Genomic DNA, 22,673 nt, shown 5'->3' with positions numbered 1-22,673 from the left:
TCCCACATAAAAGATTAGCATGGAAAATTGAGGCTCATGGGATAAAGGGAAAAGTATTGGCGTGGATAGGGAACTGGCTGTCAGATAGAAAACAGAGAGTTGGAATAAACGGCTCATTTTCTGAATGGCAGGCAGTAACAAGTGGGGTACCACAGGGATCTGTCCTGGGCCCCCAGCTGTTCACAATTTACATTAATGACCTGGATCAGGGAGTCGGATGCAGCATTTCCAAATTTGCAGACGACACTAAACTAGGAGGGGGGGTGGGCTCAGAGGAAGAGACCAGGAAGCTCCAGAGCGATTTGGACAGACTGGGCGATTGGGCGGATAAATGGCAGATGCACTATAATGTGGACAAGTGCGAAGTTATCCACCTTGGGTGCAGGAACGGGAGGGCAAATTATTATTTAAATGGCAATAGATTGGGAGAGGGGGAAGTACAGAGAGACCTGGGTGTTCTTGTACACCAGTCACTGAAGGCGAGCATGCAGGTGCAACAGGCGGTCAAGAAGGCAAACGGTATGCTGGCCTTCATAGCAAAAGGGTTAGAATACAGGAACAGGGATACCTTGCTGCAGCTGTACAGGGCACTGGTGAGACCACACCTCGAGTACTGTGTACAGTTTTGGTCGCCTCATCTGAGGAAGGATGTTCTTGCCATGGAGGGGGTGCAGCGGCGATTCACCAGGCTGATACCAGGAATGGCGGGAATGACCTATGAGGAGAGACTATGTAGTTTAGGGATGTACACACTGGAGTTTAGAAGATTGAGAGGGGACCTCATAGAAGTGTATAAAATTCTGACAGGTCTAGACAGACTGGATGCAGAAGGAATGTTTCCCTTGGCGGGTGAGAACAGAACTAGAGGACATAATTTAAGGATAAGGGCTAAACCATTTAGGACAGAGATGAGGGGGAATTTCTTCACTCAGAGAGTGGTGAACCTGTGGAACTCATTGCCACAGAGGGCAGTGTACGCCAGCTCATTAAATATATTTAAGAGGGAATTAGATATATTTCTACGGGCAAAAGGGGTTAAGGGTTACGGAGAGAAGGCGGGGACGGGATACTGAATTAAAGGATCAGCCATGATCTCATCGAATGGCGGAGCAGGCACGAAGGGCCGAATGGCCTACTCCTGCTCCTATCTTCTATGTATCTATGTATAACATTTTAAATAATCATTAATTAACATGTTTACAAGAACAATAACATTTGCTGCAGTTAATCAATTATAAGTCAGTCTCTCTGGAGGCTTCCTGACTCGGTCCGGATAACGCCTCGGTGGTGTAGTAGTTTTCGGTGGTGTAGTAGGTTCTTTTGGCAAGGTCGATTCGGCTTGAATGTCAGTGTCGGGTTCATCTGGTTCCAGTATCACCGGATCGGAGGTAGATACTATGGGTATCTCTACTTCATCAATAGGCGTATAGAGTTGTGGTGTAGGTTGTCCCTTTTCGGATGACTCTATGATCTGGTCAGCATGGCGCCTTATTATGCTTTCTCCAATGTCCACGGTATACATCAGCGGTCCTAGTCGTGTGCAAATAGTTCCAGGCTGCCATTTCTCGGTACGGTAGTCCCGGGCCAAAACTTGTTGACCTATCTGGAAGGTTCTAGTTGGCCTTTCATTCATGCCTTGAAATTGCCGGTTCTCTACGTCCCTTCTGATGTTTGGCTTGATCAAATCCAGCCGGCATCTTAGTCTTCCATTGAAAAACATCATGGCGGGAGTTTGGTTTGTAACCACATGTGTTGCATTCCTGTATGCAAACAAGAAGTTATCTACCTTATGTTGTAGATTTATGTCTTCATTACCCATGGCCTTTATGGCCTTCCTGAAGGTCTGGACAAACCTTTCAGCTAATCCATTGGTGGCGGGATGGTATGGGGCGGACGTGTAGTGCTTAACCCCATTGTTTTTTAAGAACTTTCTGAATTCTTCGGACACAAATTGCGGTCCATTATCAGAACAGATCTGCTCAGGCAGCCCATTCCTGGCAAATATGGTCCTTAATACTGTGATGGTTTTTTCCGTGGTGGTGGAGGACATCTTTATTACCTCCGGCCACTTGGAGTGTGCATCAACCGCGATTAAGAACATTGAGTCCATAAATGGACCAGCAAAGTCGATGTGTACCCTTTGACATGGAGATGAGGGCCACTCCCATGGATGTAGAGGGGCTTGTGGTGGGGCGTTTTGGACCTTCTGGCATCCTAGACAGCTCTTGGTCATTTCTTCGATGTCTCCATCGATACCTGGCCACCACACAAACGCTCTGGCTAGGTTCTTCATTTTCACTCCACCCAGATGCCCCTCGTGAAGCTCCTTTAGCACTTTATCCTGGAGTTTGGGTGGAATCACCACTCTGGATCCACACATCAAGGTTCCTCGGCACACTGACAGCTGTTCTCTTCTTTGCGAGAATACTGGCAACAGTGGTTCGCCATGTGCTGGCCATCCCTTCACCGTTAAATCGTAGACTCGTGAGAGAGTCGGGTCATTTCTCGTTTCCTTTTCAGTGGTAGAATTTGTTACTGGTAGACATTCCACTATGGTTGAGTGGAACATCTCCACTGGGTCCACTGTAGGTGCCTCTTCTACCGTTGGCAATGGTAGGCGCGATAAACCGTCAGCATTCCCATGCTGTTTTGATCTTTTGTATTCTATGTCATATTGGTGTGCCCCTAGGAAAAGGGACCACCTCTGTAGCCTTTGCGCTGTCATAATGGGAACGCCCTTTTTAGGGTTGAATATGGAGACGAGGGGTTGATGGTCAGTCAACAAGGTAAATTTTTGTCCGTGTAGGTAATGGTTGAATTTCTTCACTCCCCATACCAGGCTGAGTGCTTCCCTGTCGATCTGGGCATAGTTACGCTCAGCTGAGTTTAATGAGCGTGACGCAAAAGCTATCGGCCGCTCCGAGCCATCAGGGAATCTATGCGATAATACCGCTCCTACGCCGTAAGGGGATGCATCGCATGCCAGTCTGATTGGCAGTGATGGGTTGTATTGAGCCAACACTTTCTTGGACGTGATCAAGCCTTTTCATTTATGGAAGGCACGTTTACAGTCTTCGCTCCATTTCCAAATTACTCCCGTTTGTAGCAGTGCGTTAAGAGGGTGCAGAACAGTTGACAAGTTCGGTAAAAATTTATGATAGTAATTTATCAATCCCAGGAACGACCTTAATTCTGAGACATTTTCAGGTGCTGGGGCTTTTATGACCGCTTCAATTTTTTCAGGTGACTTATGCAACCCTTCTTCGTTAATTATATGGCCACAATATGATATTTGTTTCTGGAAAAATTCGCACTTGGGGCGATTTGCTCGTAGGCCCCGTTCTCTCAGCCTAGTGAGCACCTGCTCCAAATTGGCAAGGTGCTCGTTGTCGTTTTCTCCTGTTACCAGGATGTCGTCTAGGTAGCATTGAGTCCCCGGAATCCCTTGCAGGACTTGCTCCATAGCTCTTTGCCAGATAGCTGGAGCTGATGCTACTCCGAAAACCAGTCGATTGTACTGGTACAGGCCTTTGTGTGTGTTTATCGTGAGATACTTTTTAGAGGCCTCCTCAACCTCCATCTGTAGATATGCCTGTGCCAAGTCAATTTTGGTGAAACGTTTCCCTCCGGATAGTGAGGCGAAAATATCTTCTATTCTCGGAAGAGGATACTGTACCGTGTGAAGGATCGGGTTTACAGTTACCTTGAAGTCCCCACAGATGCGAATTTTTCTCTGTTCTTCAGATTTATCATTATTCAACGTTTTCTTCATGACCGGGACGATGGGTGTTGCCCACTCGCTCCAATCTACCTTGGATAACACGCCTGCCTTTTCCAAATTCCCCAGCTCTGCTTCGACTGCTGGACGAATTGCGTATGGCACCGGCCTTGCCTTAAAAAACTTGGGAATTGCCATATCTTCCACTTTTATTGAGGCGGTGACGCCTTTCAAGGTTCCTAGTTCCTGTTGAAACACATCTTTGGCGTTGGCCAAGATGTCTTTTAATCGTTCAGGTTTGACGTCATCATCATTTTTTTTCTCACTGGTCACAGTCAGTGCCTGAATGGAGTGCCAGTCTAAACATATCTTCCTGATCCATTCACGTCCCAACAGCGGTGGACCACCATTTTGCAGAACGTATAAATACAACTTCTGTATTTCCTTGCCGTTGTATACAACAGGCACCCTTATTTTCCCTCTGGGGTATACTTTCTGCCCCGTATATGTCTTCAAGATAATGGATATGTCTTTCAAAGGTATATGCGGAAATAGCCGCTCGTAATCCCGTCGACTTATGACGGTCAGAGCTGATCCTGTATCTAGCTCCATTTTAACTGGGGACCCCGCTATCGTGAGGGTAACCCAAATGGTCTGGTAATCTTCTTTGGCAATTACATTATGTAATTTGAGAGAGCTTAGTCTCTTGTTTCCGGAGTCGCTATCGCTCTTCTGGTCTTCGGAGCTACTGCCCGTCATCATTTGTACCTTTCTGTACTTTTCCTTATTGATTTTTTTTCTGTCAGTGGATTTTTTTTTTCCAGATCGGCATACACGTGTAATGTGTCCCATCTTCCCGCATTGCCTGCATGCTTTGTCCTCGAACCAGCAGTCCCTCTGGTCATGGGTGGATCTGCCGCAGCGATAACATCTCTCGAAACCCCGTGTCATTTCATGGGTGCCGAAGTCCTGTGGCTTCTGCTGTATCTCTGCAGCTCCTCTTGCTGCTGCTTCACATGATATAGCCACACTGAAAGCCTTGTCCAGTGTCAAATCTTTCTCAGAAAGCAGCCCTTTCTGTGTTCCTTCACTTAGGAGACCGCAGACGAATTTGTCTCGTAGAGAATCTGCCAGTCCTGCCCCGAATTGGCAGTGTAGGGTATCAACAATCTCCTTAAAATTCTTGTCCATCGGTTTGGCTGGAGTGATTAAGTTTCGTAACAGCCTGTATGTCCTCGCGCCCATCAGATTTAGAAGTACCGATGCCTTTTTATCATCCTCTACTTCATTCGCTGTGCAATATACCTCCACTCTTTCCACATATGTGGTCCAATCCTCTACATCACTATCGAAAGCAGTAATATTGCCAGTCTTAGGCATCCTGAAAATCAAAAATGGTGCCTCCCGCGCTTTCCTTTCTTCCCTGCCGAGAAAAAAAAATGGCGCCTCCCGCGCTTTCCCACCGCTGCCGCTGCGGACAACGCTGTTCTCCGCGGTTTTTATTTACACAGATAATTTTAATAGTTGGAGACTCGTTCCCGCCGGACACTCTGGGACTTTTCCCTCCCTGTGCTTGGTCCGAACGCCGACCTGCTTTGCAGCGCCGGCCGTCTCCCGAGTGCTCCACCCTCCGTCTCTGTTTGCCTCCGCCTTCCGACTCGCTGCTTGGCCCCGCTGCAGAGCCACCCGATCGAGCCCCAGCCCGCCGCCCAGGAAGGATTAGTGCAGTACCTGCCACCAGCCCGGCTAGCTGGTGAACCCACAGTTTTTTTTTTCTTCGACCTTCGTCTGAGGAATCGATCTCCCTGAGGTGCTGCCGAATTGCAGGTAAGTCCGTTTCCAATTCTTCGCCATTGTTGTATCCGTGTGTTAATGGAGACACGGAATGCAGGAGTTGGTTTACAGGTGTTTACTGAACAAAGTCTGGAGGTGAACTAAAAGATACAAGACACTATACAGGCTTATATAACCCGAGTGGCCACTACCGGCATTACAGTACACAGGGGCTCTTAAAGGTACATACACCACAAAAGACGGCACCTCCGACAGTGCAGCACTCCCTCAGCACTGCACTGGAGTGTCAGCCTGGATTTTTGTGCTCAAGTCTCTGGAGTGGGACTTGAACCCACAACCTTCTGACTCAGAGGCGAGAGAGTGCTGCCCACTGAGCCACAACAGACACTGTATGTAATTATATGAATGCAAATAACTGAAGCCACAGTTTAATTAAGTCCTCTAAATACAATCTACAACTTAATAGATAATCTTATACTGACAAAGAAACTGAAATTGCAGGTTGTATTGGTAAGTCACAATACAGCCAATTGAACATGAACAAATTTTAAAATCACATTGCAACTGGATAGGTGGGGGAACAAATTCTCATCATCAGAGTGGAGTTCCAATGGGGCAGAACCTCGGTCTGCCTCTCCATATCTGCCCCAAACTAACCCATTTTCCTTGGGTTGGGGTCCATTGTATAGGCACGGGTGGGGGCGGGGGGGGGGGGGAGGGTGGTGTGTGGGGGGGCCTCCTGGCGAGATTCAAGAGGGAGTCCACCAAAGTACATGCGGCAGTAGTGCAGTGGGAAAGCCGCTGCACCACCAGAAGAAGTGGCGAGGGGCCTTTAAAGAAAGAAAGAAAAACTTGCATTTCTGAAGCGCCTTTCACGACCACCGGATGTCCCAAAGCCAATAAAGTACTTTTGAAGTGTAGTCACTGTTGTAATGTAGGAAACGCGGCAGCCAATTTGCGCACAGCAAGCTCCCACAAACAGCAATGTGATAATGATCAGATCATCCATTTTAGTGATGTTGGTTGAGGGATAAATATTGGCCCCAGGACTTTGGTCAAAGAGGTAGGTTTTAAGGAGTGTCTTAAAGGAGGAGAGGTAGTGAGACGGAGAGGTTTAGGGAGGGGACGCTGCTGCACCACCAGAAGAGGTAGCGAGGGGCATTTGAAGAGGCAGCAGATCAGAATGAAGGCCCCCGCTGAAGGCCTCGGATACAACTGAGGCCTTCTGCAGTTAAGTGTTTAGGGCTGACTGGGAGGAGAGGAGGCCAATGCAAAGCCCTCTCCCTCCAATGGGGTAACTCGGGGCCTTTACCCATGTTTCCTGGCGCCTACCACCACCTTGCACATTGTGGCCCAGGGAAGGGGCAATAAATGAAACCGAATGGAGTGAAATCTGTTGGGGACCTGAGCCCTGCCCCCCTCACACTGCCATGATTACCCATGTTACGCCCCCGCCGAAGTTCAAAGGTCCGCCCCACAAATTTAAGTGCAGACGAGAGAGGACATTCGGCCCATCCAGCTCATCGTTCTGACGCAACCCCAACACAAAATCTAGAAACCTACATTATTCAACCCTGGTCAGTCGCGTTCAACAGATATTGGCCCAGAAATTCGGGTCGGGGGCTTCCCGCGGGTGCAAGCCCCCGACCTGCACTTACCTTGCGCGCCGGCAGTTGAGCTGTAGGGCCCCGTGGAATTCCAATCCGGGGCATGGCCCAGCTGCCGGCACGCAGTGCTTGCGTATCCCAGGGGCGCAGTTAGTTCGATGCGTCCCCTGGGATCACGTGGGCCATGGGCAGCCAATCGGAGCAGGGAATGCTCCATTCATAAGACTTGACAGGACTTATAAATACTACGGCCCCAAAATAGCAGTAAACCTTCAAATAAATGTTTTAAAAATCACATTTTTAAAATAAACTATAAATTACATGAAATAACTATTTTAAACAATAATTTAAATTTTTGAAAAAAATAATTTTATGTTCTAACGGGGCTAAAAATAAACTTACCTTGCTTTAAAGTATTTAAAGATAATAAACCTGTGGAAAAAATGTTTTAATTTTAATTAATTGACCACTTACCTTGTAAAAAGCAGGCCTTACGCCTACTTTTTATATTTCTAAATTCTAAAGAATTACCCTCCCGGAGAAACCTGTAAAAAAAAAACGTAAGTTCAAAGCGCACGCGCAGACTCCCCCGTGCACGCGTTCGACCTCTGAACCCCTGCTTTCAGAGGAATGGAAGTGTCGGTTTCCCGCGCATGCGCAGTGCATGCAGGAAACCGGCACTTCCATCGGGCCCACGGGTGAGTACCCCGTGCGTACTCACCCGTGGAGACCCGAATTTCTGGGCCAATGTTCCAATGGTCCCATTTGTGTAATTGTTCATCTAAATGTAAGGATCTGCGGAATGAAAAATGGCCAAATCGTCCAAGTGGTTCACTCTATCTCATGGGTTGGTGTTGCACCTCTATCATTATTTCCTAAATCACTATCTTGCAAAAATTTCACCTCATCCCACATTGGCTTTAGTTTAAACTTATATCATTTTAAGTCCTCCAGCAATAGAAAGCTTTCCTGTTCTTTAGTGGATGCTTAAATCTAGGGTAAAATGGTGAGCGACACATTGAAAGAACCTGATGTTGGGTTAATGCGGCCTTGCATTCAGCTGCTGAGGCCCTGAGCTCTGGAATTCCCTCCTTAAACTTCTCCGTCTCTCTACCTCTCTCTCCTCCTGTAAAGATGCTCCTTAAAACCTACCTCTTTGACCAAGCTTTCGGTCATCTGTCCTGATATCTCCTTCTGTGTCAAATATTTTTTTCATTGTTAAGGCTCTTGTTAATCACTTTGGGAGGTTTTTCTATGTGAAGATTCTGAGGGGGGATTGACAGGGTAGATGCCGAGAGGATGTTTCCCCTGGCGGGGGAGTCCAGAACCAGGGGTCATAGTCTCAGGATAAGGGGTCAGCCATTTAAGACTGAGATGAGGAGGAATTTCTTCACTCAGAGGGTTGTGAATCTTTGGAATTCTCTACCACAAAGAGCTGTGGATGCTCAGTCGTTGAGTATATTCAAGGCTGAGATCGATAGATGTCTGGACTCTAGGGGAATCAAGGGATATGGAGATCGGGCGGGAAAGTGGAGTTGAGGTCAAAGATCAGCCATGATCTTATTGAATGGCGGAGCAGGCTCGAGGGGCCGTGTGGCGGAGCAGGCTCGAGGGGCCGTGGGGCGGAGCAGGCTCGAGGGGCCGTGGGGCGGAGCAGGCTCGAGGGGCCGTGTGGCGGAGCAGGCTCGAGGGGCCGTGTGGCGGAGCAGGCTCGAGGGGCCGTGGGGCAGAGCAGGCTCGAGGGGCCGTGGGGCGGAGCAGGCTCGAGGGGCCGTGGGGCCGACTCCTGCTCCTATTCTTATGTTCTTACATTAAAGGCGCTATATAAATGCAAGTTGTTGTTGTTAATACTACAGAGTGCATTTGGCTATTGATTCTGTGCAATGATGCATAGTTTCAAATAAACCTTTTCCAACAGCTGGGGAAAGTCAGAGCAGCGGTAACTTGCGTCGCGGGCCTGTACGGGTGGGCTGTGCGCCTCGGTCTGCCCGTGGCTGGATGTTACAGGAGTGCGGCGGTGCTGGAGGAGCTGTTTATGTTGCTGCTCTTGCACTGCTGTCCCCAGAGGCGGTGGAGGAAAGCCAGCTCACTCACCGACAGAGGTACCAGCATTGCCTCATTTACATTACAGCACTGGCACCGAAACCAAGGCTGCTGATGTCTACAGTGAAAGAAAAGAAAGCCAGACTTGCATTTGTATAGCGCCTTTCATGACCACCGGACAGCCCAAAGCGCTTTACAGCCAATGAAGTACTGTACTTTTTGAAGTGTAGTCACTGTTGTAATGCAGGAAACGCGGCAGCCAATTTGCGCACAGCAAGCTCCCACAAACAGCAATGTGATAATGACCAGATCATCTGTTTTAGTGATGTTGATTGAGGGATAAATATTGGCCCCAGGACACCGGGGATAACTCCCCTTGCTCTTCTTCAAAATAGTGCCATGGGATCTTTTACGTCCACCTGAGAGCGCAGACGGGGCCTCGGTTTAACGTGTCATCCGAAAGACGGCACCTCCGACAGTGCAGCACTCCCTCAGCACTGCACTGGAGTGTCAGCCTAGCTTTATGTGCTTGAATCTCTGGAACATGACTTGAACCCACAAACCTTCTGACTCAGAGGCGAGGGTGTTGCCCACTGAGCCACAGCTGATGCATTACATGCCCTCACGTAAATACAGCACAGGCGACTTGTTACTGAGAGCTGCCTGCGGAGTAAGTGATTTTTGTTCGCCTTATAAAATAAGCTGTAAAAAGTTACTCCATTTTGGTTGATGTTTGAAGTAAAACTAATTGGATAGCTCTACCAAAGAGCTGGTACAGGCACGTGGGGCCGAATGGCCTCCTTCTGTGCTGTATCATTCTATGATTCATGAAAGCTAATTGGACTTGGATTGCTACTTTTTTTTGACCACCAAAAGTGAATGACTAATCAATGAACCAGAGAGTATCTGCAGGCACAGTTGCTTGCCGCTAGTAGCGTCCAAGATTTTCATCCTTGTGAACCATACCATGGTCTGTGGAGCCTAACCAGCCACAATCGGTGTTCCAATTAATTTGCATCTATCACAAGCTGCAGATATTAATAGATCTCGATGATTTCTGAATTATTTACCGATGAGGCAACGGCGATTGCAAAGCTCTTTCCAAACAGGTAAGTAAAATAAGACGTAACCCCCCAGCTCGAACTGAGCTGCAGGGACTGCATGGGCTGAACGGCCAGGCCTTGCGTGGCCTGTAGGTGGGACCACTGTTTCGCTTAGCTCCATTCATGTAAGTTCCCCGTCGCTAGCTCTTGTTTGTGATAAGCATGCGTCCAGCGACCGACTGGCTACAGGGCAGGCCTGCTGCCTGGTGCCAGAGATGCCAATTACACTGGGGAGACCAACCACAGATTGGGCGCCCGCTTTGCGGAACACCTCCGTTCAGTCCGTAAGGGTGACCCCGAGCTTCTGGTTGCCTGTCACTTTAATTCCCCGCTCCACTCCCATTCTGATCTCTCCTCCTCGGCCTCTTACACTGTTCCAATGAAGCTGAATGTAAGCTCGAGGAACAGCACCTCATCTTTCGATTAGGCACTTTACAGCCGTCTGGACTCGACATTGAGTTCAACAATTTCAGACCATAACCACGGCCCCTATTTTTAAAATGTATTTCCCCTTGTCTTCTCACATGGTAGCTGTTGATGATTCTACGATCGCCATTCACACCTCATCTAGAGTCATCTTTTGTTTCTTTTGTTAATCTCTCCTGCCTTCCATTCTGTCACAGACCTTCCCTTTGTTCTTTCCTCCCCTCCTCCCTGGCCCTGCTTAAAAATCTCTCTTCTCGAACCTTTTCCAGTTCTGACGAAGGGTCCTCGACCTGAAACGTTAACTCTGTTTCTCTCTCCTCGATGCTGCCTGACCTGCTGAGTTTTTCCAGCATTTTCTGTTGTTATTTCAGATTTCCAGCATCCGTAGTATTTTGCTATCGTGCCAATTACATCAATTTGTGAATGGATTTTTCAAACGGAGTTCCAATTAAATGCATAGTGTGCTTTTTGACGGAGCCCATATTATTTGGCAGTTTCGTCCTGTTTACAGATTTTTTTTTGCTGCAGCAGACTGTGTGCTGGGACATGTTGTTTACTGAAACGGTGGGAACTATTAATAGTTGTTTTGAGAAAAGATCTGTTTCATATTTGCATCTGTTATCGAATGTTTTTTAAATGTTGTGGATGATAATGAAAAATGTGTTAGAGGATTCTAGACAAAACTAGACCAATTCAAATTAACTATCGGTCTGAGTTTTGTTATTCCATTTGAATATAATGGTCATTGCAGGTGGTAACACCATCCAGGACAAAGCAGCCCGTTTGATTGGCACCCCATCCACCACCTTAAACATTCACTCCCTCCACCACCGGCGCACCGTGGCTGCAGTGTGTACCATCTACAAGATGCACTGCAGCAACTCGTCAAGGCTTCTTCGACAGCACCTCCCAAACCCGTGACCTCTACCACCTAGAAGGACAAGGGCAGCAGTCGCATGGGAACACCACCACCTCCAAGTTCCCCTCCAAGTCACACACCATCCTGACTTGGAAATATATCGGCCGTTCCTTCATCATCACTGGGTCAAAATCCTGGAACTCCCTCCCTAACAGCACTGTGGGAGTACCTTCACCACACGGACTGCAGCGGTTCAAGAAGACGGCTCACCACCACCTTCTCGAGGACAATTAGGGATGGGCAATAAATGTCGGCCTTGCCAGCGACGCCCACATCCCAGGAACAAATAAATTTTAAAAAATTAAGAATGGAGGGAGAGAGAAACCGGGTAACTACAGACCTATCAACTTAACATCAATTGTGGGCAAGTTACTGGAATCTGCCATCAGAGACAGAGTGACTGAACTCTTGGACAGGTATCAGTTGATTAAAGTGAGTAAGCACGAATTTGTGAAGGGCAGATCATGTCTGACTAATTGTATTTTTTTGAGGAGGTCACTAGTATGGTGGATAGGGGAGTGTCTATGGATGTTGTCCACAGGGACTTCCAGAAGGTATTTGATAACACGAGATTATTAGCACTGTCCGGCACAGACACGATGGGTCGAATGGCCTCCTTCTGTGCCGTAAATTTCAATGATTCTAAGAGCGCATGGAATTGGAGGTAACCTTGTGACGTGGGTTGGAAGTTGGTTGGGAGGTAGGAGAGAGTAGGGATAAGGGGTTCGCTCTCTGATTGGCGGGTTATAACAAGTGGTGTTCCCCAGGGATCTGTACTGGGCCTCAGCATTCCACCATATTTATCAGTGACTTGGATGTCGGCATAGAAAGTTGTATATCAAAATTTGCAAATGACACGAGGTTAGGATGGACAGTAAGTTGTGTGGATGGGAGCAGTAAGTTACAAAGGGACCTAGACTAGGTAAGTGGGCCAAGATATGGCAGATGGAGTTCAATATGGGGAAGTATGAGATCGTTCACCTTGGACCTGAGAAAGACAAATCGGAATATTTTCTTAATGATGAGAGACTAGGGGGGAGAAATTGCGTCTCGCTCCGTTTGGGGCGCTAACTTTTAAAAGTTGAAAAAATTAGCGCCAGGCGCTAATGTCTTTCAACTTTTAAAAAAATTCAGACTTGCACTCCAGGAAGGAAGCGGAGCACTAAATCGAGCACTCCACTTCTTTCCTGGAGGAGATAGAGGTAGAGAGGTTTAGGGAGGAGATTCCAGAGCTTAGGGCCTCAGCGGCTGAAGGCACGGCCGCCAATGGTGGAGCGATTAAAATCGGGGATGAGCAAGAGGTCAGAATTGGAGGAGTGCAGAGATATTGGAAAGTTGTAGAGCTGGAGGAGATTACAGAGATAGGGAGGGGGGGGCGAGACCATGGAAGAATTTGGAAAGGAGGATGAGATTTTTTAAATCGATGCATTGCCACACTGGGAGTCAATGTAGGTCAGCGAGCACAGGGGCGATGGGTGAACGGGACTTGGTGCGAGTTAGGACACGGGCAGCCGAGTTTTGGATGAGCTGAAGTTTGTGGAGGGTGAAAGGAGGGAGGCCGGCCAGGAGTGTGTTGGAATAGTCAAGTCTAGAGGTAACAAAGGCATGGATGAGGGTTTCAGCAGCAGATGAGCTGAGGCAGGGTCCGGAGACGGGAGATGTTATGGAGGTGGAAGTAGGCTGACTTGGTGATGTAGAGAATATGGGGTCGGAAGCACGATAAACTACAAATATAGATGCCATAGATTTGATAGACACACCATAGATTTGATAAAACTTACCAGACTCATTGGTAATGCCTCCCCCTTCAGGTTTTATGGTGCCTTCCCGGTTTACCATACTAACTCGCTCTAGTCTTCATTCCTGAGGCCGTCGGCTTCTTCAGTGATGGGAGTTCTCCAAATGTTGCATTTCCGACGTCACTTTTTCTTTTCTCGTCTTCACATTGTGAAAATGATTGCAGACTTTGTGTCAGGTTCAACTACTATTGGAGACTGCATTCAACTGTCGAGTAGTCTTCTCCCAGAACTACTACTTCCTGGTGCATTGGATAAATGGAGTTCTCCTCTTCTCTGTCTCGACGGGCCGAATGGCCTCCTTCTGTGCTGTAACCATTCTATGATTCTATAATTCCAAACAACAGGCAATGGCCGTAGTCTCTTCTATCGCCACATTCACCTCCTGCTTGGTGAATCTAGACTTCTTTGTTCCTTTTAGTCAAGTGAACTATTTTCCATTCAGCCCTGCCATTGATGATAGAGCACACTTACTTACAGCGATCAAAGGCTTCCTATCTGTTGTTGAGGTGCCTAACTGTGATTGTTCTTGGTCTTCAATGATTAGAAGGCTTGACTTTCTACCAACAATAAGGTAAAGCTAAACAGAGCCAAAATGTTGCCCTATCACTGGCACAAACCTATTTAAAAAGCCTTTACACCTAATATTGAGAAAACATGGCCCTGTTTTATTCCCTACATGCTCTGAAACAGAGAAAGAAATAGCTGCTTAAATTTTCCTGTGTAATATGGAACCAATACTTCTGTAGTATGGTAATATTATTCTGAATTGCAAGCATGAAAGCACATTAGAAATATATTAAAATTTGCTAATTAGTATTCATTTTGAAGTGCAGATCTCGAATTGCTGAATAGTCCACTGCACGTTGCATCGGTGTTGCTGTCAAAGTGCGCAGAAATAATAAAATTGAACCCCACATGGAAAACCTTACGTCGCATAAACAATTGCATTTACATGGAATAACAAAGAAACAGGAGAAGGCCATTCAGCCCCTTGAGCCTATTCTGCCATTCAATTATATCAGGGCTGATCTTGGGACGTTTTACCACGTTAAAAGCGCTATATAAATACAAGTTGTTGTTCATAGTGTAGCTTCCTTTTTTATGGTAATGTGGCTCTGAGTTACTTTTCTCTATATTCTTAATCATTGCTTTCTTACCACTGTGGAGTTAAGGCCTGTATTCTCTTGAATTCAGAAGAATGAGAGGGGATCTCATTGAAGCATATAAAATTATTACAGGGTTTGATAGGATGGATGCTGGGAGAATGTTTCCCTTGGCTGGGGAGTCTAGAACCAGGGACCACAGCCTCAGGATAAAGGGTAGGCCATTCAGGACTGAGATGAGGAGAAATTTCTTCATACAGAGGGTGGTGAATCTTTGGAATTTTCTACCCCAGAGGGCTGAGGATGCTCAGTCATTGGGTATATTCAAAACAGAAGTCGATAGACTTCTGACTAGTAAGGGCATCAAGGGATATGGCGATAGGGCCGGTGAATGGAGTTGAGGCAGAAGATCAGCCATGATCTCATTGAATGGCGGAGCAGGCTCAAAGGGCCAAATGGCCGACTCCTGCTCCTATTTCTGATGTTTTTATGTTCTTACATCAGCCATGCTGTAATTGAATGGTGGAACAGGCTTGATGGGCTGAATGGTTTACTCATATTCCCATGTTATTCTCATTGCAGTTTATTGACTGATGACTGTGGCCTTCTACATCAATACTCCCACATCTTGGCTCTGTTATGGAACAAACCAATCCAGTTATTTCTGTGGCTTGGCAAGTTTAGGACTGATGTTGCCACAGCTGTAGAAGCAGTACAGATGAAATCGCATTGTGTGATATTAGTAACTAATGCATTAACACGTTCAGATGAAATTCCTTCGTCTGCTATTTGATAGCACCCTCGCCTCTGAGTCAGAAGGTTGTGGGTTCACAGTCCCCACTCCAGAGACTTGAGCACAAAAATCTAGGCTGACGCTCCCAGTGCAGTGCTGAGGGAGCGCTGCACTGTCAGAGGTGTTGTCTTTCGGATGAGACATTAAACCGAGGCCCCGTCTGCTGCCCTCTCAGGTGGATGTAAAAGATCTCATGGCACTATTTCGCAGAAGAGCAGGGGAATTCTCCCCGGTGTCCTGGTCAATATTTATCCCTCAATCAACATCACTAAAACAGATTATCTGGTCATTATCACATTGCTGTTCATGGGAGCTTGCTGTGCGCAAATTGGCTGCCGCGTTTCCCACATTACAACAGTGACTACACTTCAAAAAGTACTTAATTGGCTGTAAAGTGCATTGGAACGTCCGGTGGTTGTGAAAGGCGCTATAGAAATGTAAGTCGTTTCTTTCTTTCAAAGGCATCAACTCGCTTACTGTAGTGTATTCATTATTAACATGGACAGAGCAATTTCAACTCCATTAGTTGTCCACTTTGTCAGTATCTGACATAAAATTGCTTGCGAGAGGTAAAAGAAAGCTGACAATTACATGTGTACCCCTCCCTCGTACCTTATTGCCACCACCAGGTTAATTGCCAGTGCTTTAAGATCTACCATCAAAGGAGTGGAATAGGATAGCAGGGACAGGATGGGGAAGCTGCAGTAACAGATTGGTCATCCACTTTTCCTTTTTGTAAGTGCTTGCAGAGATAAGGGCTCCTGGAGGTTAGCGCTAGGTTACAAAATGTTCGTCAGATTGACATTTGAGGTGATAGGAGCTGGAGCTGCTATAGATTGGCGATCTTCACTGTGACAGCGAGGGTCTACACCAGTCTGAATGTAATACCAACAGCTTTACTTTCTGGAGAACGAGACCTCAATTTCCAAAGCGTTTAATTTTCAAAACTACAGACACGGCAGTGAGGTTTGCTTACAAATGTTGCACCAACTGGGGTGACTCTGAACTAAAGCAGCCAAGTGTCATGGAGTGGGCATCGTGTAGCACGTGCAAACAGATCTGGAGAACAAGAGAAGACAGTCAAGAAATGGGATGTATTTGTTTAAGAAGCAGGAGAATTGAATGCTTTGAAATAATCCACATCACAATTTACAGGAAACTCTTTTTTTATCCGGCACCGGCGTGGTGCCGGTTGATCAAAAAGTCCGGATTACAGAGAGGTATACTTACCAAGGTATGAGAGCCCCGTGCACGGCCACAGATCCAGGCGTCCCTGTTGCATGGCAACAGGTGCAGGAACCCCGGTTACACGGCCACAGATCCAGGAACGGCCACTAATATGAAGTAAAACTTACCTGAACCTACTCCTGAATTTTGCCGGTTAACAGAGATTTCCGGTTATTTAGGTGCCGGTAAATCGAGAGTTTCCTGTATTTGTATTTTAAAAGGCTGCCTGCTCTCTTTAATGGCCACCTCGGACAAAATATCCAAGTAATTAAATAGAAACGAGCTCACTTCTGTCTCTGTTACTCTCTCTTATTTCTTGCTTTCCATACAAAGGTGCAAATGGAGTTTGTCTTTGAACCTCCGGTCCACGATTCAGACACCACAGTCATGAAGTGCCTGACTCAATGCTGCCTTTCAGACGACCAGAACGTGCACACATGCATGTAGACACACACTCACATTGTAGCTCCAGGAGAATCAGGGTATCAGCTGCTGACATTGCAATGACTATAAAATGGACATTCTTGCCCCCACCACATTCTATGTTGTCGCTTGTTATGTTGTCCCTTTTGCGGGATCTGATGATCAAACAAAAGTTTCATGTGTTTTGGACCCAGATAGCTGGGGGAGTAAAAGAGGGCTTGTATAGAGATTGTGGCCACACTGCACTGATTCAGGTGATTTTAGGCTTTCTATGCTGGTGCACCGCATTAACAGCTCACTTGTTTTGAAATAGCTGTGCTGATGGCCCTGTGTCTAAATGCACAGGCTAGAAACACAGAAACATAGAAAATAGGAGCAGGAGTAGGCCATTCGGCCCCTCGAGCCTGCTCCGCAATTCAATGCAATCATGGCTGATCATCCAAATTCAGTACCCGGTCCCTGCTTTCTCCCCATACCCCTTGATCCCTTTAGCCTTAAGAAATATATCCAACTCCTTCTTGAATATATTCAATGTATTGGCCTCTACTGCCTTCTGTGGTAGAGAATTCCACAGGTTCACCACTCTCTGGGTGAAGAAATTCCTCCTCATTTCTGTCCTAAATGGCCTACCCCTTATCTTTAGACTGTGACCCCTGGTTCTGGACTCCCCGACCATCGGGAACATCCTTCCTGCATCTAGTCTGTCCAGTCCTGTCAGAATTTTATAAGTTTCAATAAGATTCCCCTCTCATTCTTCTAAACTCCAGCGAGTACAAGTCCATTCGACCCAATCTCTCCTCATACGTCATTCCTGCCATCCCAGGTATCAGCCTGGTGAATCTTCGCTGAACTCCTTCCATGGCAAGAATATCCTTCCTCAGATAAGGCGACCAAAACTGCACACAATACTCAAGATGTGGTTTCACCAAGGCCCTGTACAACTGCAGCAAGACATCCTTGTTCCTGTACTCAAACCCTCTCGCTACGAAGGCCAACATACCACTTGCCTTCTTAACCGCCTGCTGCAGCTGCATGCTTACCTTCAGCGACTGGTGCACAAGGACACCCAGGTCTCGTTGCACTTCCCCTTCTCCCAATCTATTGCCATTCAGATAATAATCTGCCTTCCTGTTTTTGCCACCAAAGTGGATAACCTCATATTTATCCACGTTATATTGCATATGCCATGCTTCTGCCCAATCACCCAACCTGTCCAAATCATCCTGTAGTTTCTCAGCATCCTCCTCACAGCACACACGCCCACCCAGCTTTGTGTTGTCTGCAAATTTGGAGATATTACTTCTAGTTCCCTTGTCTAGGTCATTAATATATATTGTGAATAGCTGGGGTCCAATGACCGATCCCTGCGGTACCCCACTAGTCACTGCCTGCTACGTGGAAAAAGACCCGTTTATTCCAACTCTTTGCCTTCTGTCTGCCAACCAGTTCTCTATCCAAGTCAATACCTTGCCCCCAATCCCATGTGCCTTAAATTTACATGCTAATCTCTTATGCAGGACCTTATCGAAAGCCTTCTGAAAGTCCAAATACACCACATCCACTGGTTCTCCCTTATCTATTTTACCAGTTACATCCTCAAAAAATTCCAGTAGATTAGTCAAGCACGATTTACCTTTTGTAAATCCATGTTGACTTTGTCCGATCCTGTCACTGTTTTCCAAGTGCTCTGCCATTACATCTTTTATGATGGACGCTAGCATTTTCCCCACTACCGATGTCAGGCTTACCGGTCTGTAATTCCCCGTTTTCTCTCTACCACCTTTTTTGAATAGTGGGGTAACATTAGCTACCCTCCAATCCATGGGTACCATTCCAGATTCCATCGAATGCTGGAAGATGATCAGCAAAGCATCTACTATTTCTAGGGCCACTTCCTTAAGTACCCTGGGATGTAGATGATCAGGCCCTGGGGATTTATCGACCTTCAATCCCATCAATTTCCCTAACACCATTTCCCTACAAATACTGATTTCTTTCAGTTCCTCCCTTTCATCAGACCCTATGTTCCCTGACATCTCTGGGAGGTTATTTGTGTCCTCCTTTGTGAAGACAGAACCAAAATATGTATTTCCAGATTTAACCCATAGTACTGGAATTGACAAGGTATCAGGTAAGTGGTTCATGGGGATATGTGAGAATGAAAGAAAGAAAGACTTGCATTTCTATAGCGCCTTTCACAACCTCAGGACGTCCCAAAGCGCTTTACAATCAATTAAGTACTTTTTGAAGTGTAGTCGCTGTTGTAATGTAGGAAACGCGGCAGCCAGTTTACACACAGCAAGCTCCCACAAACAGCAATGTGATAATGACCAGATAATCTGTTTTAGTGACGTTGATTGAGGGATAAATATTGGCTAAAACACCGGGGAGAACTCAAACACAAAAGCAAAATACTGCAGATGCTGGAAATCTGAAATAAAAACAGAAAATACTAGAAAAACTCAGCAGGTCAGGCAGCAACTGTGGAGAGAGAAACAGAGTTAACATTTCAGATCGATGATCTTTCATCAGAACTGGAAAAAGTTAGAGATATAACAGGTTTTTAAGCAAGTGCAGGGGCAGGGAAAGAGGGGAGGGAGGAAGGAACAAAAGGGAAGGTCTGTGATAGGGTGGAAGGCAGGAGAGATTAAGAGACAAAAGGGATGATGATGCAAGGCAAAAGGAGATGGTAATGGGACAAGTTAAGAAACAAAAGATGGCTCTAGATGAAGTGTAAATGGCGATGGCAGAATCATCAACAGCTGCCATGTGAGAGAGAGGAAAAAAAAGAAAAAAGATAAAAAATAGGGGCCGAGGTTATAGCCTGAAATTGTTGAACTTGATGTTGAGTTCAGAAGGCTGTAAAGTGCCTAATCGAAAGATGAAGTGCTGTTCCTCGAGCTTACATTGAGCTTCGTTGGAACAGTGTAATAGGCCAAGGACGGAGAGGTCAGGGTGGGAGTGGAGCGGAGAATTAAAGTGACAGGCGACCGGAAGCTCAGGGTCACCCTTACGGACTGAATGGAGGTGTTCGGCAAAGCGGTCGCCCAATCTGCGTTTGGTCTCCCCAATGTAGAGGAGACCGCATCGTGAGCAGCGAATACAGTATACTAGATTGCAAGAAGTACAAGTAAATCGCTGTTTCACCTGGAAGGGGTGTTTGGGGTCCTGGACAGTGGGAAGGGAGGAGGTAAAAGGGCAGGTGTTGCATCTCCTGCGCTTGCGCAGGAAGGCGTCGTGGGAAGGAGAAGGGGTGTTGGGGGTGATAGAGGAGTGGACCAGGGTGTCGCGGAGGGAGTGGTCCCTTCGGAATGCTGAAAGGGGAGGTGAGGGAAAGATGTGTTTGGTGGTGGGATCACGCTGGAGGTGGTGGAAATGGCGGAGGATGATCCGTTGAATGTGGAGGCTGGTGGGGTGAAAGGTGAGGACAAGGGGGACCCTATCGTGGTTCCAGGAGGGAGGGGAAGGGGTGAGAGCAGAGGTGCGGGAAATGGAATGGACACAGTCATGGGATAACTCCCCTGCTGTTCTTCGAAAATAGCACCATGGGATCTTTTACATTCACTTGAGAGAGCAGATGGGGCCTCGGTTTAACATCTCATCCGAAATACAGCACCTTCGACAGTGCAGCATTCCCTCAGCCTAGATTTTCTGCTCAAGTCTCTGGAGTGGGACTTGAACCCACAATCTTTCTGACTCAGAGGCAAGTGTGCAACCAACTTTTTAAAAATATATTATTTATTGAACATTAAAAACATTTACAACATCGTGATCATTCCATTGTATCATAGAAATCCATTCCGCCACTCTGCACAGCCATTCCTCCACCACATACTAACATCAAAACCTGAAGTTTAATTTGTCTCCCGTAACATATATTAATCTATTGTACTTAAAAAATTGATCATAAAATACTATCTTTAAATTCCTTTCTGAATAAAACATCCACAGAGCCTTGTAATGAACTTTTAGCTTATATTTAAAATGCTCTTTTAGATTTATTCTCCTCCCCTTAAAAAACAGAGCATTCCTTCTTTGCACAATCACGAATCTAGCCAAACTGAATATTAAATTAATTGCCGCTTTGCTAGACTCGGGCAGACTCTCCTGCAATCCCCAACACAAAATTGAGTCCCACGGGATTACCATTCTCGCTCTTCGGTCCCCACCCAGCAAAAAAACTCTCACAACTGTCGAACATAGTACTTAAAATCCTTTAACTGTGGACATAACACCAGTAAATGGGACAGAGTCTCATCCCGTGTCCCACACACTGGGCAAATTGCCACCTCCACTTGCCCAATCTTACATAAGACCGTAAAAATCCAATTTGAAATCCAGTTCAATCCACTCGGGACATTTAAAATTCACCCACACTCCCTTCCAAATCCTGTTGAAGTCCAGCTGTGGGTATTTGACTTCTGAAGAAATCTCTTCACCCATTTGATTCTAAAGGATTTTTTCTTCAAATCAATATCTGGGAAATTGAGTCCTCCCTGATTTCTCCATCCAAGGTTCCCCTTCCCATAAAAACCTCACACAAGCCTCTCGGATGGACTTTTCTGCCCACTCAGGAATACCCTCCACCGTCAATAAGTACCATAGCTTAGATAGCAGGAGAGCAGACACCACTGTCGCTCTTCCTTGCACTTTCAACTATCTTCTTTCCCATCTTCCCAAAATCTTTTTAATTTTCATAACCTTTGGTTCCCAATTTAATCGATCCACTTCATCCCTGTCCTTCTTGCACCCCATATGCACCCCCAGAACTTCCAAAACCTCCTCCACCTTAAAGGGGCTTTCCTCCAACCATTCCCCCCTACCCCTTCCCGCAACCAGGCATTGGGACTTACTATAATTCACTCTGGCTCCTGAAGCTCTACAATATTCCTCCACTACATCCATAGCTTTCCTCACTGACTCCCCATTTCTCAATGTTAAGGTTGTGTCATCTGCATATTGGTGTATCACCGACACCCGCCCGGAACTGGGAACCGCAATCCCGACTACACCTTGTTTCTTTCACATCATGTAACCTAATGGTCCTGCTACCAATGTGTACAACAATGGGGACGGGGATAACCCTGTCTCACTGACCTCTCTCTGTGTTGGAAAATGCTTGGATAAAAAACCATTACATTTAACACAACTAAATATGTTAGAATAAAAAATCCTTATCCACTCAATGACATTTTCCCCGAAACCAAATGCTTCCAAAACCATCAATAAAAGCTCCTGACAGACCCTATCAAAGACTTTCTCTTGATCTATCTTTAACACATAAGCCTCCCTCCCACTCTCTTCCATGAGCTCTATCACATCTCGGATTGAGACCACAGAGTCTGCGATGTCCCGGCCTACGACTCCATAAGACTGAGAGGGAAAAACAATCTGCGACATCACCTCCTTCATACGATTTGCCATAACCCTCACCAAGATCTTATAATCCATATTTAATAATGTGATGGGCCTCCAATTCTTTAGATCCCTTCTATCCCCTTTATTTATATAAATAAACTAAGCTTATGACACCTCTCCTCATAGATGGGGCCAGGCTTCCCTCAATTTTAAACTCCTTAAAAACCTCTAAGAGCAATGGACTTAAAATCTCTAAGAATTCTTTATAAAATTCTGCACTTAGTCGATCGGACCCTGGGCTTTCCCCCCCCCCCCCACTTCATTCTACTTATTGTTACTTTTATTTCCACTAATCCTACT

General features: G+C 46.3%; 1 protein-coding gene across 2 annotated transcripts in view; it reads left to right on the top strand.

The window, feature by feature from the left end:
* pfkfb3 (6-phosphofructo-2-kinase/fructose-2,6-biphosphatase 3) overlaps nt 1-22,673 on the top strand; it is a 134,905-nt gene that overhangs the window by 60,401 nt on the left and 51,831 nt on the right. Inside the window, exon 1 of one of the 2 annotated variants that reach the window (XM_086010760.1) lies at nt 11,935-12,042. The exons of the other annotated variant lie outside the window; for it this stretch is intronic. The gene's annotated coding sequence lies outside the window, so the exon portion shown is untranslated. Of the gene's footprint in view, nt 1-11,934; nt 12,043-22,673 lie in introns of those variants that run through there. 2 annotated transcript variants of the gene reach the window in all.

Source organism: Somniosus microcephalus, chromosome 17 (genome assembly GCF_052327205.1).
Source record: "Somniosus microcephalus isolate GS21.2 chromosome 17, FLI_Smic_1.0, whole genome shotgun sequence".
NCBI lineage: Eukaryota > Metazoa > Chordata > Chondrichthyes > Squaliformes > Somniosidae > Somniosus > Somniosus microcephalus.
This window is presented reverse-complemented; position numbering and strand designations above follow the sequence as displayed.